Raw genomic sequence first — 13769 nt, forward strand, 5'->3', positions numbered from 1 at the left:
AAAAGAATCGAAGAACAATTAACAAACAAATCTTTGTTACAAACCATTGACAACTTTCAAAAGAAACTTGTTAAGGAAATTTGTTCTGTCATTCCCAATGCTTTATGGCATAGAAAACAATACATTGTTAAACTTCCTTACAATAAGGAATTTAATGAAAAGAAAATTCCAACAAAAGCCAAACCAATTCAAATGAGTCAAGAAGTTATGGAATTCTGCAAAACAAAAATCTAAGAACTTCTCAATAAAGGAATCATTAGGAAAATCAAATCACCCTGGTCTTGTCCTGCTTTCTATGTCCAAAAGAATGCTGAATTAGAAAGAGGAACGCCTAGGTTAGTCATTAATTACAAATCTCTTAATGAAGTCCTAGAATGAATACGATATCCAATTCCTAACCAAAGAGACTTAATTAAAAGACTTTGTCAAGTTGTAATCTTCTTAAATACGACATGAAATCTAGATTTTGGCAAATTCAAATTCATGAGAATGATAAATACAAAACTGCATTTGTCAGTCATTTCGGTCATTATGAATGGAATGTAATGTCATTCGATCTTAAAAATGCACACAACGAATTTCAGAACATCATGAATGAAATATTTAATCAATACAGTCATTTCTTAATTGTTTATATTGACAATGTTCTCATTTATTCCAAATCAATAGATGAGCATTGGACACTTAAATATGTTTGGTAGGATAATTAAGTCAAATGGGTTAGTTGTTTCATAAACCAAAATTACGTTATTCCAAACCAAAATTAGGTTTTTAGGATACAATATCAACCAATAGATAGAGTAATTCAATTTGCAGATAAGTTCACTACTACAATATTAGCTTTAGCTGGCGGATGATGGTAGCGGATATTAGAAAAATCATGTCGGATAAATTATATCCGACACATCTTTTAATTTGTGGCGGATATTAGGAAAATCATGTCGGTTATATCCGACATAAATTCCTGGCGGATATTTAGTGGCGGATATAAAAAAAATACTATCGGTTATAACCGACAGAATTTTTTAATCCTTTTTTTAAATATTTTTGACATATTCTGGCGGTTTTTAAGTTAATGGTGACGGTTATAACCGACAGAAATGAAAATTTTATTATTTTAAAATGTTATATTGATTAAAAATAAATAAATAAATAAACAAATATTTTAAATAAATAAATAAACAAATATTTTAAATAAATAAATAAATAGACAACCTAACATACAAAAGCAATGGGGAGGATCTCAGTTCGCAACCCTAGAGACATAGGATTCTGTCTCCTGCCTTGAGCCCAGAGCCAAACAGTTCCATACCGCTTCATTTCAAAACCCTCGCTCGGGCAAATAAAGGAAGCTCCAGATTTGCACACTTGTCATGCATCCGAGTATGGAGCTCCTTAGGATTCTAAAATAAAAACTAAAATATGCTCCATTTCAAAGTGTTCGTTTAGAAACCCTAAGGCCCTTCTCACATATGGCGCAGCTCTCTCTCTCTCTCTCTGATCTCTCAGACCCATTTCTTTCCAAAATGAAAAATAGCTCGCCTTCTCTCTGTTCTCTCAGACCCTTACCCCTATGCCGCTCAGCCACACACAAGTGCGAGACCTTCTATCTCCCAGCAACACAACCACACGCACTCTCCTTTGCAAAAACCCCAAAACCAACGCCTCTGCCATGGAAATGGTAGCACATTTGAAGCTCAAATCTTCCCACAAAGGTAATCTTCATCCCTGTCCTTGTTTAATAGGTGCACAATTGTTGATTTTTTTTTTTCAGAAAAAAGGAACATTAACTCATGATGATCTGCTTCATTTGCGAGGATGTGGGTTCGCCGACGAAACCTAAAGAAAATAAAGAACAACATTCAAACGGCTCAGATCCAAGACAGAAAGGGTAAAATTACTAGTCTCCATAACTGATCTCTCGCTACATGTAATTATAATGGTATGGTATGTGTGCAGAACACTCGAAACCATGACAGATCCGAGAGAAAGAACGCTTAAACTGGAGATCCCCTAGATAGAAGGCAGGACACATCTCAAAGGCCTTGATCTGTCAATTTGGAAGGTATAACCACTTGGAGAGCGAACGGGCGACGAGGATATGGAAAATGTAGAAATATTTTTTGAGATCGAGCTCCGGTGAGGTTTCGGATGGTGAATGCAGGGGATATGGAAAATGTTGAAATATATTTTTTTTATTATTAATATATGTTCTGTCGGTTTTATCCAACAATTTTTTTTTCTTATAATAAATGTCATGTCGGTTATAGCTGACAAAAGTCCTTGCGGTTATTTCTTTTCTGTTGGTTTTATCCGACAGAAATTCTTTTAGTTATTTATTATAAATATATATCATGTCGACTATAACCGACAGGATTTCTGTCGATTTGGGAGTAGTTTCTGTCGGAAAATTCATTTTCTGACACTGGCAAATCTGTCAGTTATTATATCCACCACTGCATCCATTTTCTGACGGATTTTGCTTAAAATCCGACAGTAATATGCGTTTTTTGTCGGTTTTTGAACCACCAGTTATAGATAATTTTGTAGTAGTGGTTCCCAGATGAAATCATTGACAAAACCCAATTATAGAGATTTCTACGATCTTTAAATTATGTTGCAGAATTTTATCCTCATCTTAGGCAACAATGCAAACTCCTGTTTGATCTTCTAAAAGAAAATTCTTCACCTTGGTCCAATACTCATACTTCCATTGTCAAACAAATTAAATCACATGTTAAGACTTTGCCTTATCTTGGCATTCCAACTCCCAATTGATTCAAAATTGTTGAAATTGATGCCTCAGAAATTGTTATGGAGGTATTATCAAACAGTCAATTTCCTCCTGATCTCCTGAACAAATTGTTCGTTTCTATTCAGGAGTATGGAATCCAACACAAAGTAATTATAGTACTATTAAAAAAGAAATATTATCTATGGTATTATGTATTGGTAAATTCAAAGATGATTTATTAAATCAAAAAATTTTAGTCAGAGTTAATTGCAAATCTGCAAAACATGTTTTACAAAAAGAAGTTCAAAACATTGCATCGAAACAATTTTTTGCACGATGGCAAGCAATATTAAGTATTTTTATTTTGAAATCGAATACATCAAAGGTCAAAATTGCATCCCTGATTTCCTAACCATAGAATTTTTGTAGGAGAATAATGACAGCAAGAGGACCTGATCAGATGAGGCTTCCAGTCATTCTATCACCACCACCAGTAAAACAAGAATCAGGCCCAGATTCTTCATCGGCCTTAGCCATTACCAACCGTTTCACTCTCTTAGGTTCTACAATAGGAAACCTTAGGCCAAATTACCAATCACCACGTCCCAATTACCAAACAACATTAGTCAGTCAATATAATCTTTATTCAACCTTAACATACCAATCATCATCATCACAACCAGTTAGTTATACCAAAACATCACCATACGTCAAGAAAAATCCCAGTGAATATCTTTTCAGTATCCATTTCAATCTTAATCAAGAACAAGCACCAAAAAAATTAGCCAAAATAGTTTTCCACCCAATTTCCATATCATCCTACAGTACCACATAAGACACTAAAATACTATCAAGCCATTCTTAGTGAAACCGAGTCAATTTCAATCAAACATCTCTACAACAAAACCCATGAAAACGAAATCCTCTACCATTCTTTTTACATTGGAAATTTTTTAACCAAATCAGATTGGGGAATCCTCATTTACAAAAGCAAACCCCTTCACAGCCAATATGTTCAAATTCTCAATAACCATTACAATTACTTTGATTACATTGATGCATGGACTAACATTGATGCATGGACTAACATCTTTCTCCATCAAATAGAAGACTTTAGTCATTCATGGTTCATTAATTTTAACAAAAGTTTTAAATTAAATTTTCCTACATGGTTCCCTAAATGGTGGTCAATTCATGGCCCAACAACCAGTCTCATACCATAAGAGCTTATGCAAGTCCTCTATGCTAGTTTCCAAAACAAATTTGACAGAAGCCGATTCAACTACAGAATTACACTTCTCCCAATTTTCATGGCCAGATACAAAGTCCTATGGATCATGAAGTCGAAACCGGTGAAGTCAATAGAATTAGATTAGTCAAGTGGTGAGATAAATTCAACCATTAGAAGACCATCAGTCTGGTCCTCACAGAATTTCCCATTACTCCATCTCTAGTTATTCCGACGCAACCAGCACAACCATCTTTGCCAGCCATACCAGAACAATCATTATCAAGCATTAGTCCATCATCATCACTCAATGGAAGAGCCAAGTCATCCAAGTTAACTAGCTCAAAAAGCAAAGAAAAAGCCACCCAACTCAAAGACCTAGCTCACCAATTATTTGCAGAAGCAGTGATGCTCCATACTGAAGAAGAAGAAGTCGTAGACTCTGAATCTTTAGACGCATCCTCATAGCAACCAGCCAACTCAGCAAGCCAAAAGACACAGTCAGCCAAATGGGTCGACTACCAAGATACCCAAGACCTTTTTGCATAAAGCCATGTGAACACAGTTAATCACCATGTGAAAATTAAAGTCTTCAAGTCAAGTCACCATGACAATTACCATCTTTTCAAAATCACCATGTGAAGCCAAAGTCACCATGTGAAGTTTTCAGACAAAGTTCCATCAATAATTCCGACATTGCAAGGAATCACTCAATCACCTGCACATTGCACAGTAAAAGTAGCAATTATTCCAACAAGACCACTATCCATTAACAGTAAAAGCAATTCACCATTCATCTCGTGCTTCCACAGTAAAGCAATCAATTATTCAAGTTTCTTTTCCAAGTCTATATGAAGATGAATCAGTTGGAGAAGACTTCAAGTTTGGAATTTCCAAGATTTTTCAGTAAAAGCTTTCTTTGAGTTCACATTGTACCCAAAGAAATAAAAAATTGTAAACACTTTTAATTTTCAAATGTCAAGGATGTTTGCGTGCACCAATATCCTTTTCATCAGCCATTTTCTATTTGCTAACTCAATCGTCAATAAATCAATTGTAAGTTCCAGTATAAGTTTTGCAATAAAACTTAATTTCAAATTATATTTGCATCATTATTTTGAATTCATTATTTTTATTATGAAGAATATTTTCATAACAACTGATTTTGAATGACATAAAATCATTACTCACAGTCAATTCACCTAATATCTCAAATTCAAGGTAAACACAGACCAATCATTTGTTCAATGCTTTCTATTTGTTTACAACAGTGGGTTTCATGGCATATTTAATCTTGGTTATCCTCCACATCAAATTACCAATAATTCAATTAACAATTCATTCAATTATGATCATCATTGCCCTTGGTTTAATTATCTTCATCGTTATTATCATTAGACCTTATATATATATCTCAGGAATAAGGCTTTACTTTGACCCTAATCAAAGGAGCCCTACCGAGATCTTGATTCCATTTCCCACTGCCCTTGCCCAAAGTTGCCCTTGGGTACAACTTGTCGAATTTTGAGAAAAGATCTTGGAATTTTTTCTGACAAAAATAGAATATATTGTCTAAAAGAGGTAAGAATTGATGGTGGCCTTGTCCCATCTTAGAAAGTAAAAACTTGTCCCAAATTTATGCTTATGTGTTAAACTGTAAGTAACAGGTAAGTGAGAATGACTACTTTCTATGAATTAAACCAAAGTGTTTTCTTATCATCAAAGAGAGTTCTTATCAGAACACCAAAAAAAAAATGTCTTATCAAATTGCAATTTGATCTTTATATTTTTACAAGGGAAAAGTTTTCAATACGCTTTTGCAATACTAATAACAGCTATCTATGTTAACATCGACACAACACGGAGTTTTAACATTTTTGGTCAAAATTGGTTAAACAAAATTCATCAAAAGATATGAAAGAGTAGATGGACTCACCAATTTTACTTTGAAAATTGTAGAGCCTACCTTTTATCATTTATGTATAGAAAAAAATCGTTTAACACACCTTAATGAAAAAGATAAAGAAAATAAAATATAAGTTGTTTTTCTGCTTTTGATTTAGTTTTTTTTTTTATTTGTTCTAACAATGTTTGGCCACATGTTTAATAAAGTTTAACCTTTCATTAGGTCAAAATCTGGCTAACATGAACCCCTTAACAACTAGTTTGTGATGTCATAAGAAATGCCAAATGTCAAATAATTTAGTGTATTAGCATGGATTTGGATCCCATCCAGATCCAAATTGTGGGAATCCTAGGAATCCTCACATTTTAGCCATTCATCGTACATCGTGCGGCCAAAAATCATTTGACTTTTTTATTTAAAATTAAATACAAATAGTACCTGACGAAAACTGGTCGTATAATGTACGATGAACGGCTAGAATATGAGGATCCTTAAGATCCCCACAAAATAGATCCGGATAGGATCCTTGTCTGTGTTAGCCTAATGGTTCTACTAAGCATAACTTTAACCAAGTACATCTCTAGCTTTGACTTTTTTTGTTGGTAATCAAATATATTATACATGAGGTGTGATATCCATACACCTCATTTTACTTCTCACACACCTTTTCAATTTTTGGTCGTCAGATCGAATGAATTGAGGAAGATTAACGGACATAAATTATCAAAAGATGTGTGAGAAGTAAAATGAGGTGTATGGATAGCACATCCCATTATACATATACTAAAACTCAGTTCGGCTGGCACTATTTTTCATTGTTCGTGAACTATTAAATGATGGAAATGCCCTTTGTTTCTTCTAATCCCACGTTTTGTTGTTTGCTTGGTACAGCAAAATTCCGATTTTGCCCTTTTTTGCCACGGGTCGCTCATAGTTTAACCCTTTGTTTTGTTTCTTTTTCTCGATGTTTTCTTTCGGCTTCCACTTCTTTCTTTCTTGGCCACACATTGATCATCGTTGAAGGCTCCGCTCAAACTTTCTTCTCGACTTTTCCTTCTGTTTCCATTTCTTTCTTTACGGTCTTCTCTTTTCTCCTCTCCTCATCTCTCCATTCCGTTTACCTTTTCACTGCCATCAACCCTCGCTTCCTTTTTCTCTCGCTCACAGCCACCGCAAAACCCCTCAAGCCCTCATACCCTTAAATCCATTACCATTGGTCCTTCAACTCATCAAAATGTGTAGCTATAGTCATTTTCTTTAACTTCGTCAAAATTTTGTCAAAATGAGTTATGTTGGAAGAACCATTGCTACAATTGAGGTCCTTCAACTCATCAAAACGTGTAGCTATAGTCCATTTTGTCAACATCGTCCGAATTTTGTCAAAACGAGTTATGTTGGAAGGACCATTGCTACAATTGGGTTAAAGTTGAGGGATCATTTCTCCAATTAGATTAAAGTTGAGGGACCAATGGTAATGAATTTTTAGTTCAAGGATCATAGTTGCACGTTTTGATAAGTTAAGGGACCAATGGTAATGAAATTTTAGTTGAAGGACCATTGCTCCAATTGAGTTAAAGTTAAGGGACCATTGCTGCAATTTACTCTTATCCTAAACCTAATTATTCTAATTTGAATGGAGTCTACTCTAACAGATACGAATTTGTATTATGTTATCAAATTTTATTTTTCCAATTTTTGATTTTGGGGTTTTGCAGGAAGTGCTAATATACTAGTTTTGTGGAATTTTTGTTCTTTGCAAGGTTTTTCTGGCTGATATAATACTTTTGCCATCACTCTACAGGTATGATTATGTTTATGTTTTTTTCTATTTCCAAATTATTTATTCTGAATATTTAAGGTATATAAACTTAAATTGGTATTACTTGAACTGGAAGAAGGGTTTCTTAAACGAAAAACAATATGACATGAAGCTTGATGATCTAATTGCACATTGAGTTTTTTGGGTAAGGGATTTCGGGTTTTCCACCAAGTCTCTCTCTTATTTTTAGTTTTTGAGTTGCATGTAATACTTTATGGTCAATGAATATTGGTGTGTGTGTGTATATATATGTATGTATGTATAAAACTTAGAACCTATCAGACTGTTCCTATTGCTTTCCCCTGCCTCTTCTCTAAAGAAGAAAAATGTGTTAAACTAAAAGCTAAGCATTTCAATACTTTTATGATTGTATCCTAATATCACCAGTACCACTACTTCCCTTTAAACCCTTTCAGTTGTCATTGAATTGCATACCGTTCCGAGATTTATCTCCAAATTCTGCCAGTAGCTTAATTGTTTGGATTACTCAGAAACCCCTTATGTGATGAACCATATGAAAAGAATCAGTTTAAATCAAATAATTGTGAGATAAACTTATTGAATATTGACTCTTTATCAATTGGTATTTTCTATAGGTGGCGTGATGCGACAGTCACATCAGAGTTCCATCGTGCTTGAAGTGGGCTACTCGCAGAGCCATGTTCGCTGTATTATATTCAAGATTTGATTTTCTAATGCACTTGCTATACACATTAACCACAAAATTTATTTAAAAATCTTTATTATTGATTTTTGCATTATTTGTTGGGACACATCCATTCCCCTCTGTGCTTATAATTTTTAATGCAAGGAAAACAAGCAAGTTGGGAAATATTTTTGAGTTCCTTAAAAAAATTAAGATTACTGATTTATTTCCCTTATTTCAATGTTAATGCAGCTATGTCTAATCTACTTAACTAATGGAAAGGACCTAGCGTTTGGCTGTGGTATAGTTTTGGTTGGTAAGTTCCTACTGTGACTCATGTGAATCTGTTGCAGAGTGGTTTTAGTGTGTGAATTTCATCTTTCAAGCATTACCTAAATTGCTTGAGTGCTTGAGTGCTTCAATGTTTGAATTTGATCTTTCAAATTGTATTTGCATTGTGGTCCATTAGGGAAATTTTTATTCAAATGTAATGGATGCCTTTGGTTAATAATGCATATCAAGACCTTTGAATCTATTGATTCAGATGTTTGAACACAGTTGAAGCACACTATCTTGTTTTTGTAGTTTGATTAGCAGTTGTTAATTAGAGTTGCCTAATTTTTTCACTAAGAGTTTAAGGCCAATTAACAAAAGTATTGAGTGATATGTAAGAGTCTAGAAGCAAACATTTTGGAGACGTTGAAGTCATTTAGAGTAAACTAATAAAATTTGACTATCCTGGCCAACATGTTTATTTTTTACTATTGACAATTTCGCAACCATATTTACTGATTGCAAGAACTGGTTGCATTTGAAACTCGCAGCATCGCGCAGACAATTTTTGCTAGTGTTTGTACCATACTTGACCAATCCCGAAACTATTGAGCACCAGTCAACGTTATACTGTCAAAGACCCAGAAGAGTTTCCCTCCAACCAGAAGGCCAATCATAATGCGACACGTGTCGACATCAGAAGCCAATCATAGCACGACACGTGTCAACATCAGAAGCCAATCACAACACGACACGTGTCAATGTTAGAATGAAACTAGAAACTCTCTTCTATAAATAGAGATCATTCTCTCACAATATTTCCTAATGTCATTTGTACTACATCATTCACTAGTACTCACTAAAGGAGAGCTTGAACCTATGTACTTGTGTAACCCTTCACAATTAATGAGAACTCCTCTACTCCGTGGACGTAGCCAATCTGGGTGAATCACGTACATCTTGTGTTTGCTTCCCTTCACAATTAATGAGAACTCCTCTACTCGGTGGACGTAGCCAATCTGGGTGAACCACGTACATCTTGTGTTTGCTTCCCTATCTCTATCCATTTACATACTTATCCATACTAGTGACCGGAGCAATCTAGCGAAGGTCACAAACTTAACACTTTCTGTTGTACCAAAGTCCTCGCTGATTTTGTGCATCAACAGCTAGTATAAACTAAATTCCAATGAAAATATGGTCTTTCTTTTTATTTTCATTTTTTGGTAATATGGTCTGTAAATTAATTTTCCAAAGTAGGCCCTGAAATTTCGTAAACATTTCGTTAACTCGACATAAAATGATACAAAATAACAGTTTCCAAGTCAATCTGTCAACAAGTCAAGTCGTTATCAAGATCAGGCATTAAGAACTCGATAAGATAACATGTGTAACAAAAAAATGACCTGAACACGACCCTTTTCCAAGTCTAGACATTAGACATGAAAATTTCTTACATGACCCTGTAACTTGACATAAAACGACACGATCCGTTAACGAATCGGGTCGTTATAGAGTCAATTGTTAAGAACCCATTAAGATAACACAACACGACCCGTTATAATAACAAGTATGACACAAGAATGACACGAACAAGATAAACACGAACCGTTTTCTAGGTCTACCTTAATGAAATTAAAACAAAAATTTGTTCCTAGCTTTGACTATTGCTAAAGGGTCCTACTACATAATTTGGAAGGGTGACCGGTTGGTAGCAGCTGCCACTGATCAATCAATGATGCTAAAAAGGTTGAAATTTTGTTGCTCTGAAATTTGAGTTTCTTATCTTTATTCTTTAGGTAGACTTTAGCTTTAAACCATTTTGTGTTCTTTCTTCTTTCTTCGTAGGCACGAGTTGAAGGGCATCAAACTCTGTTTTCTACTTGCCCGTGAGCAAAGACTAAACCACTTTAAATGTGACATGTGTTGTTAAAACATGTGTTGCAACAGTATGAACGACGAAGTTGTGTTTTTGCGTTAATATTTACAAATTGAAAAACAAAATCAATTTTTTCAGTTGGACATTTCGTCGAACATTTGGTATGCCTGTCATATTCTATCGAGTTATGATACGTGCATGTCGACTGATATCTATATATGTCGAGCTCTTCCAAAAGGCCATGCTGAGTTTTGTATAGATAGATTGAGTGTTGCCGACTCATCTTGTTGTGGATGTCGATGCTTCCTTCTAAGTGCTAATGAGATATGTTGAACATGCATTCTATCGAACACTTAATGAGCACAAATAAATTTTGTACTAGACATTCGAACAATATCTGGAAGACCTTTACCATTATTTGTTTCTAGCTTCCGAAAGGTCTTGATGAGCACAAATAAATTAACGCACGTGTTGCAATATAGTGAAGACGGAATTTGAGTTTTCAAATCAGTATTGATAAATAAAACACGTATTGTAACATGAGTGAATTGAGTAATATTAAAACCATGAACATCATTATATAACGGTCAATTTCCACCTTTAGACAATAAAATGTAAAATTACATGTTCCACGTGGGGACAAGAGAGTGATGACTCCACATCTAAAGGATCTTGGGAATATGTTCCTTTTAAAAATCGAGTTTAATATGGTTAAGTTTGATTAGAAAGAACAAAAAGAAATCTTATAATATTATAATATATAATGAGCATGCGAAGAAGGGGTTTTATTTAATTAAACAACTACCATAATTGACCAAAATCTTTTTATTTATTTATTTTTCTCAATTGATTACACAGTGACAAATAATACCAACTAATCATACCATGCAACACCAGCAACTTGTGATGCCTGGATTTAAATCCTGTAGCCAACCACCACCTCAATATTCTAAATTAATGCAAAAGAAAGTTGAGGTCTAAATTCATATAACAAAAAGGTCAATTCATTTATTTCTATTATTTGGAAGAAATATTGGCAAAAAAAGACTAACACAAATAATGGCAAAATGCTATTTGCACTTTAATGTTTTTGTAGCTAAATTTCAAGTACATAATAACTCCTCAAAGAAATTTGAGTGAAGTTTGGACATATACCAACTAATTAATTCGTAGCCTATTTCTTTTATCGAGGTGTCGAGTTTGAATTTTCCTCTTGTATCAAAAAGTTCAACCTCAATATGTTGGAAAATAGTAGCTTAAAATTAGTGGTAGCGCATGAAAATTTCCCGGTAAGCAGCCGGTGAACTAGAGCGACCAGTCAGCGTAGTTATTCAAAAAGTGATGCACCTGTCTTAGGTGATCTGACGCCTATGTCACATTGTTAGTTTCATGCTTCAAGTTCGCGTGGATTTGATTCCTGTTCATAGACAAAATTACACCGTAGAGGATTCCGAGTTTATAATTTGTATTAATGCAAATGGTGGATTGCTAGAGCGGTGACACATCGGCAGACGGTGCTAAAAGGACACAAGAACTTTGGTTGTTTGATGCGCAAGCAAACAGGTTGAAGTTTTGATTCACAAGCAAAGTGATGGAACAAAAAGGATGTTGTTCATGCAAACATAGTAACCCTAACAAAAGAATCAGAAAAATAAAGATAATAAATAAAGAATGAGTATGTAATTACAGTTTTGATAACAAATCAGGGGGAGAGAAATCAAGAGGGCCGGGATATGGAGATTCTTTTGTTTGGGAGGGATATCCAAAGAAATCCCGCAAGCCAAACGCTCCCTCTGTTTATACATTCATTCATTCATTCATGCTTCAATTCATTTATATAACATGCAAACTCATATCATCGATCATCCTACACTGCCATGCTTACCAAAACTCTGTTTTACCCCAAAAAAACCAAACGTGTTTCCAAAATCAAATTACAACGAATGCAGAAGAAAGAACGGTGTTTACCATTATCGATTACTGTTTACAAATTTAGTTTGCATCTTATGACTTTGTCTTCAAATCAACACATTTACATGCATGTATTTTGTTATTTTTAATAAATGAGATGTTCTATGTAGTTGCCTATTGGGATCTTAACATTTGCTTTACAAAATCTTGGTATTTATATGTACGTAAGTGTGTGTGTGTGTGTGTATTAAATCAATGGCTAAGGAATAAGGCTTTGCTTTGACCCTAATCAAAGGAGCCCTAGCTAAGTTCCATAAAACGAGATCTTGATTCCATTTCTCACTGCCCTTGCTGGGTACAGCTTGTCGAATTTTGAGAAAAGATTTTGGAATTTTTTTCCAGGCAAAAATAAAAGATATTGTCTAAAAGAGGTAAGAATTGATGGTGGCCTTGTCCCATATTAGAAAGTAAAAACCTGTCCCAAGTTTATGCGCATGTGTTAAACTGTAAGTAGCAAGTAAGTGAGAATGACTACTTCAACGGATTAAACCAAAGTGTTTTCTTATCATCAAAGGGAGTTCTTATCAGAACGCCCAAAAAAAAAATCATCTTATCAAACTGCAATTTGTTCTTTATACTTTTACAAGGGAAAAGTTTTAAATAGACTTTTGCAATGCTAATAACAGCTATCTATGTTAACATCGACACAACACGGGGTTTTAACATTTCAGGTCAAAATTGGTAAAACAAAATTTATCAAGATATATGAAAAAGAGTAGATGGACTCACCAATTTTACTTTGAAAATTGTACAGCCTACCGTTTATCATTTATGTATAGAAAAAAATCGTCTAACACCACCTTAGTGAAAAAGATAAAGAAAGAAAATATAATAGAATAGCTTCGGAGTTGCTCTTTTGTTCTTCTGCTTTTGATTTAGTTTTTTTTTTTTTTTTAATTTGTTTTAAGTTTTAACAATGTTTGGCCACATATTTAATAAAGTTAGGCTTCCATTAGATCAAAATCCGGCTAACATGAACCCCTTTCACCAAATTCTACCAATCAACAAATCCGGATCTTCGAAATTTGATTCAACAACTAAAAACTGAGGGCATCTTTAAAAGTTATAATAACTTGAGTCGTTGGATTAAATTTCAAGGACCCGGATTTGTTGATTGGTGGTGAAAATGATCCGGAGGGGATCCCTCCCCCCCCCCCTTAACAACTAGTTTGTGATGTCATAACAAATGCCGAGTGTCAAATAATTTAGTGTATCGGCCTAATGGTCCGACTAGGATTTGGATCCTCTCCAAGGCAACTGATCAGGATCCTCTTAACTAGTATTCGTGGACCGTTGGATTTTTATCTAACGGC

General features: G+C 34.4%; 1 long non-coding RNA gene across 2 annotated transcripts; it reads left to right on the forward strand.

The window, feature by feature from the left end:
• Nucleotides 1-6508: 6508 nt before the first annotated feature.
• LOC126593275 (uncharacterized) lies at nucleotides 6509-9713 on the forward strand. Of its 2 annotated transcripts, XR_007612907.1 has the most exons (3): nucleotides 6509-7669; nucleotides 8284-8649; nucleotides 9158-9713. It is a non-coding gene; the product is annotated as an uncharacterized LOC126593275 (long non-coding RNA). The 2 variants fall into 2 exon arrangements; XR_007612906.1 differs by lacking the exon at nucleotides 9158-9713 and having other exon boundaries at nucleotides 8284-8886.
• Nucleotides 9714-13769: the final 4056 nt, after the last annotated feature.

This window comes from Malus sylvestris, chromosome 12 (assembly GCF_916048215.2).
Source record: "Malus sylvestris chromosome 12, drMalSylv7.2, whole genome shotgun sequence".
In the NCBI taxonomy this organism is placed as follows: domain Eukaryota; kingdom Viridiplantae; phylum Streptophyta; class Magnoliopsida; order Rosales; family Rosaceae; genus Malus; species Malus sylvestris.